General features: G+C 38.3%; 1 pseudogene; it reads right to left on the bottom strand.

Moving 5' to 3' along the window:
* Nucleotides 1-6,829: 6,829 nt before the first annotated feature.
* LOC130036964 (uncharacterized) lies at nt 6,830-6,926 on the bottom strand (annotated as a pseudogene).
* Between the last annotated feature and the right edge of the window lie 205 nt (nt 6,927-7,131).

Below are 7,131 nucleotides of genomic sequence, written 5' to 3'. Positions count from 1 at the left end.
AAATAAAATGCAATGAGACATCAAAAAAGACCTTTTTAAATGTTTAAGGTCAGGGATATAACTCAGGGATAGAGCATTTGCCTTCCATTGTATGATGATCTGGGATTGATCCTTAGCATTGCAAACAGCATTATTTTTTAATTTTTAATTTCTTTCTTTCTTGCTTATTTGCTTGCTTGTTTTTCTTGTTTTTTTTTTTTGGATCGCATCTGGCTATGCATAGGGGTTATTTTTAATTTTAAAAAAATTATAATTTTTATTTTTTACCTGTGGTTTAAAATGAAATCTAAAATATTTTAGAGTAAATATATGTGAAGAAGAATAAAATTCACGGGAACTATTTAGTGTTCTTAACGATACAGCAGTCAGAATTTTGAGGTTAATTTTATGGGTAGTGCATAAATAATTTTTCCCCATTATGTGGGCTGTCTTTTTATGATGGTCACCATTTTTTTAAGTTGCAGCAACGTCTTAGTTTAATGTAGTCTCATTTGTTTATCTTCATTTCCTCTTCCTTGGTCAGTGGTGTTTCATTCTAGAAGTTTCCCTTAGCTTTAATGTCATGGAGGGATCGTCCCACATTTTTCTCCATATATCTTAAGAATTCATGTATGTGCTTATAATAAAGTTGTTTTGAAATTTTTATCTTTGGAGATAGCTTGAAATTCAAGTGATAGTGGTGGCATTGGAATTATAGGTGATAGTGATGGTATGTTTGATATTCTTTTTCTTTAAAAAATTTATTATAGGTAAGGTCATATATTTAAAATGGTATTAACATTTATAGTCTTGGTATAAAGTTACCTCATAGCACCACCAGCAAAGTGTCTATTACTCTTCACCCCCGTGATACTATATCAGACCCTATCCTAATAAATGCCTGTATCAGTCCTTTAGAGACCAAGTTGATGAAAATGGTACATATCTAAGTTTATGTACAAGATCCATTCTGCAAAGGTGCTACTTTGAGAATCTATCTCTAAACTGGAGCCAGTTTCAATATATCACTGTTATATATTTTTTCTTTGCTTTTGGAAGTCGTAGGAAGCAAACATTCCCTCCACAGTAGAGTTCCATTCTTGTATACTTGACAAGGAAGGAACTTGACATCATGCTCCTTATAAGATAGTTCACATGAGATGTAGGAGGGGAATAAGTCTTTGAAGTATTTGTCTGGAAAAAGCGAAAACGTGAGAGTGTGAAAGGAAGAGAAAGAGAGAGAGAGAGAGACATAAAGAGAGAGAGAGAGACAGAGGGGGGATAGAAAGAAAATGTCTGCCACAGAGCCTAGAGGTAGGTTGGGGAAGTTGACAGGAGGGAAACTGGGGCCATTGGTCGTGGAAAATGGGCACTGGGAGAGGGATGGGTGTTGGATTATTGTATGACTGAAACCTGATTAGGAATAGCTTTGTATCTGTATCTCATTGGTGACTCAATTTAAAAAAATAAAAAAATAAATATATAAATAAAAACAACAAGAACAAAAAAAATTTTAAAAAGATTAGGATCAATGTTGAGGTTAAAAAATTCTTGTCATGGGAAAAGTGATTAGATATATTAAATAACCAGAGTTTATGTGAGGATGATATAGCAGCAAAGTTCTTATGTTCTTGAGGGTGAGGGTATATACTTCTCTGTTTTATCATTTATAGTAGCAGTTCATCTCTCCTTGTTTGCACACCTGAAGCAATATGACTTTTCAGTCTTTTCTCTCAAGATGTGTATTCTATTAAGTCATCTCTTGTTTCTATAACGTTTCCAGAGCTGAAGAAAACTTGTGACCACATTCAGGAGGCCCCAAGGGTACCAGCTAGAGGAAATCCAAATAAAAATACCCCACAACACATCCTGATCAAAATGACCAAAACCTTAGACAGAGACAAAATTCTGAAAGCAACAAGATCAAAGAAAGAAATCTCTTACAAAGGAGCATCCTTAAAATTTACAGCTGATTTTTCTGATGAAACCCACATGGCCTGAAAACAGTGGTGGGACATAGTGAAAAAACTCAATGAAATAAAGTTTAAATAAAAAAAAAGAATTTAGGTATGATATTGAGGTTTTTAATACATTTGATCTGACTTTGTGCCTGGCACTATAAAGAGGTCTGAGTTCAATTTTTTTTTTTTTTGCCTGTTGCTGTCCAGGTTTCCCAGCACCACTTGTTGAAGAGACTTCCTTGCTCAACTTTATATTTCTTGAGCCTTTATGAAAGATTAGGTAATAATAATCTGAGGGCCAGCGTCAGGATATTTGACTATATTCCATTGATGTGAGGCCTGTCTTTATCTGAATATCATGATATTTTGATTACTACGACTTTGTAGTAGGGTTGCAAGTTGGGGAAGCTGTTCCCTTGTTCTTTTTAACAAATATTGCTTTAGCTTTTCATGGGAGTTTATTGTTGTGTATGAGTTTCAAGAGTATTTAATCTATTTCTTTGAAAAATGTTATGGCTATCCTTATAGGAAGTGCAGTAAATCTTTATAGAGCTTTGGTGTGTATTGCCATTTTGACAGTGTTAATCCTCTCAATCCATGAGCATGGGATGTGATTCCATTTCCTAATATACTCTCTTATTTCGTGAAGTAGAGTTTTTAGGGTTTTTTTTTGTATAGTTCCTTAAAATTTTATCATTTATCACTTAACTTCCCCTTAGTCGTCGATTTGCTCGAGCGGGCGCCAGTAACATCTCCATTTGTCCCTGTCGCGTGCTAGTGTAGCCCAATGGCATCTGTTCGAACCGGGAACATGAAGGGCCTCAAACCGATCGTTCATGATCTTGACGAAGAAGTCTGACCATCTGGAAGGTGGGCGGCCACGCGGTCTTTTGACATCCCGGGGAATCCAGTCAGTAACAGCTCTAGTCCAGCGGTCGTCTTTAAATCTCATTACGTGACCAGCCCATCCAATTTTCGACAACTTGGCATAAGAGACAGCGTCCCTGATTCTTGATCGGCGAAAGATGTCAGAACTCCGGATTATCTCTCTCATTTGAGTGAAACCTGATATTCCAAGCATAGCTCTTTCTATTCTTCTTTGGGAGACCTGAATCCCATTCTCATCTTGTTTGCGTAGGGCCCAGGTCTCTGAGGCATGTGTTAATGCAGGAAGAACAGTGGAATCAAATAGATGTGCCCGGAGCCGGAGGTTCTTCTTCCTCTTAGCTATTTCTTCGACGTTTTTGAAGGCATTCCAAGCCGCTCTCTTCCTCCTGCACAGCTCGGGTGCCAGGTCATTTGTCATGTTGACCTCTCGACTTAGGTACACATAGCGGTTGCATTCGGAGACAGTCATTCCATTGAGAGCAAATGGGGCATCAGGAACAAGGCTGTTTCGCATAAACATTGTCTTCGTAAGATTCAGCTGTAGTCCTACCTTTCCACACTCACGGTCAAAGTCGGCCAGCATTTGTGCAGCTTGGCTGATGTTTGGTGTTATTAAAATAATGTCATCAGCAAAGTGGAGGTGGTGTAGTTGCCGAGCATCTATCTTCAGTCCCATTACATCCCATTCCAGTCGTCGCATGATGTTCTCGAGGGTGGCACTGAAGAATTTTGGTGAAATGGTATCACCCTGCTGCACCCCTCTCTTGACATCAACGATCACTTCTTTGTAGAATGGTGAGATCCTGCTAGTGAATCTGTAATACAGCTCACGGAGGATCCTGATGTACTGGTCTTGAATGCCCTGATTGGCTAGGGCTTCAATGACCACTTCCGTCTCAACAGAATCAAAGGCCTTGTTTAAATCAATGAACATTAAACAGCGGCATCTTGAACTCCAGAGAAACCTCAATGAGCTTGGTTATCGCGTGGATATGGTCGATGGTGCTGAATCCTTTGCGGAACCCTGCTTGCTCGTATGGTTGTCCTTCATCTAGTGTTCTGCCAATCCTATTTAGGATGACTCGAGTGAACAACTTGTAAATGACAGACAATAGGCAGATCGGGCGATAGTTGCCAATGTCATGGATGTCTCCCTTCTTGAACAGTAGTACGGTCCTGCTGGTTTTCCATTGAGACGGAAACTTGCATTCAGACAGGTAGCGAGTGAAGAGCCGAGCCAGTGTATTGATGAGTACTGACGGCAGGTTCTTCAGGTGTTCAGGTCTGACCTTGACTGGGCAGGGTGCTGTTGGTTTCTTTACCAACGAAATGGCGTGTCGGATTTCGGAAGGGAGAACTTTGGGAAGGACATATCCATCCTGTGTAATTTGGTATGTCGGCAAGTGGACATGGTTATCGAAGAGATTTGAGTAGAAGTCATGGTAATCTTCTCCATTGCCGTTCTGGAGGATGTGATGGATCCATCAGGACATCGGAGGGCAGTCATCTTGGTCTTATAGTTGGCGAAGGACAGGCGGGCGTTACGAATACTTTTCCTGGCTTCTGCCGCATCTACCAGTACTTCTGCTCTTCTCTCTTTGAGGTCTTCCTTGATCGCATCTCTGCACTGCTTTGCGAGCTCAGATGTTAGCTTGCGGTTGCCTGAGGCATGCGCCAAACCATGCTGGCAAATTAGCTCAAGAGTTTTCGAAGATAGGCCATTTTTTGTGGCTATCTCTCTCTTGGCTTTCCTCACACATTCATGGAGGTGCTGAACCAGTGGATCGTATTCCTCGTCAATGTTGTCAACAATGGCATCTTCCCATGTTGCCGCAATAGTACCAAAGTATAGTTCCTTAACATTTTAGTTGATTCTAATATAATATACTCGATTTTCTGAGGTATTATTGTGAATGGGATTGTTTTTCTCTATCTCTTTTTTTCTCTTTCATTTGAAATATATGGGAAAGCCATGGACTACCGGATATTGATTGTGTAATATGCTACTTTACTAAACAAATCTATTGTTCCCAGGAGCTTTTTTGTAGGTTCTTTGGGATTTTCCAAGTATAGTATCATGTTATCTCCAAATAGTAAAAGCTTGAGTTCTTCCTTTTTTATATGGATGCCCTTGATATCTTTTCTTTTTACCGAAATCCTATGGCAAGTACTTCAAGTACTATGTTGAATAGGTGTGGTGAGAGTGGGTAACTTCTTTTGTGCCTAATTGTATTCTGGGATTCTAGCTCATTGATTTCTGCTCCAAGCCTTTAGTTTTCTCCCCGTTGAGAATAATGCTTGCTGTGGGTTTGTGGTAGTTTGCTTTGACTAGATTGAAGAAAGTACTTTCAACTCCCATTTTCTTGAGAGTTTTTCACCATGAATGGGTGCTGGATCTCATCAAATGCTTTATCTACATCTATCGATATGATGATATGACTTTTATCTTTATTTTATTGAGATGGTGTATTCTGTTGATTGACTAGAGAATGTTAAGCCATCCTTGCATCCCCAAGATAAACCTACTTGGTCATAGTGTGTGATATTTTGTTGAGTTTCTGGATTCTCTTTGCTGGTATTTTCTTGAGAATCTGTGTATCTGTATTCATCAAGGAAATAGGTCTGTAATTTTCATTTTTTGTGGTGTCTCTGTCTGTTTTGAGTATTAGGGTGATCGTTGCCTCATAGAAGCTATTTGGGAGCATTTCTGTTTCTTCAATTTCCTGGAAAATCTTAAAAATGTTGTCAGCAGTTCCTCTTTAAAGGATTGAAATATTTCACTATTGAATCCATCTGGGCCAAGGATTCTGTTTGGGGGGATATTTTGACCATCATTTCAATTTCCTTGGTAGTGATAGGTTCAAGTATTCCAAATCTTCTTGGTTCAGCCTTGGGAGGTAATTGGAATCCATTAATTTATCAATTTGTTAAAGATTCTCTCATTTCCTGCTGCAAAGATTCTCAAAATAATCTCTGATGATCCTATGGATTTCTGTAGTTTCTATTAGGATACCCCCCTTTGCATTTCTTATTCGATTTATTAGAATTCTTTCTGTTTCTTTGAGAGGCTTCTAGAGGTTTATTGATCTTGTTTATTTTCTCAAAGAAACAGCTTTTGCTTTTATTGGTCTTCTGGATTGTATTTTGGGTTTCTAGCTCATTGATTTCTACTATAAATTTTATTATTTCCTTGCTCCAGCCTAGTTTGCACTCCTTTTGTTGGTCATTTTCCAAAATCTTGAGCTCTAATTTATTCATGTAGGCCCTTTCTTTCTTCCTGATAAATTCTGGCAGAGGTATAATCTTTCCTCTTAACACTGCTTTTGCTGTGTCCCACAAGTTCTGGTAGCTCGCGTCCTCATTCTCATTTGTTTCTGGAACCTTTTTATTTCCTCTTTGATTTCTTCTCTAAGCCAACGGTTGTTCATTCCTTCACTTAAGTAAAATATTTCCTTGCTGAGATTTATTCTGTTTGATCTATTGAGAAGTGACAAAGTAGTGTTGAAATCTCCACCTAGTACTGTTTTGCTATCAATGTTTTTCTATAAGTCTATTAGAAGTTGTTTTTAAGTATTTTGCTGGTCTGTCATTGAGCATCTACATTGAGGAGGGTGAGTTCTTTCTGATGTAAAGATCCCATGATCATGCAGAAATGACATTCACTGTCTCTTATAACCTTTAGCCTGAAGTCCATGTGGTCTGATACTAGTATGGCTACTCCAGCTTTGTGGAGGTGTTCTTTTCTTGAATACTTGTTTTCCAGCCTTTTACTTTTAGCCCATGTTTGCTTTGATTGCTCAGATATGTTTCTTGCAGGTATCAGAATGTTGGGTTCAGTGTTCTAATTCATCTTCCTATTCTGTGCCTCTGAATTGGCACATTTAGTCGATAGACATTGAGAGAGATTGTTGTTATGGGGATTTGTGCTATCTTTATGTAGAATTTTTGTACTTGTGGGAATTGCCTTAGCTTAAAGTAGCCATGTTCGTTCTTCTTGCAACAAAAATATGGAACTCTTTACAAATTTGCATGTCATCTCTGTGCAAGGACCATGCTCATCATTGTATCATTTCAATTTTAGTATATGTGTAACCAAACCTAGTAGGAGTTATTTTTTCTGTTCTGATTAATTTGAGTGTTGTCCTTACTTACCCTATGGCAGACCTTGGTACCTAATCAAAGAAAGTATTTCAAAGCAGCTTGATAGATTTAGAACTTTAATGTCCCAGAAAGAAAAATATGGTTTTTACCATATTATCTTTTACCATAATCAAGGCATCAGTTTTACAAAATAATTCTTTTG

This window comes from Sorex fumeus, unplaced genomic scaffold, assembly GCF_029834395.1.
Source record: "Sorex fumeus unplaced genomic scaffold, SorFum_2.1 ptg000070l, whole genome shotgun sequence".
NCBI classification, from domain to species: Eukaryota; Metazoa; Chordata; class Mammalia; order Eulipotyphla; family Soricidae; genus Sorex; species Sorex fumeus.
The sequence above is the reverse complement of the archived record's forward strand: the minus strand, read 5'-3'. Positions and strand labels throughout refer to the sequence as shown.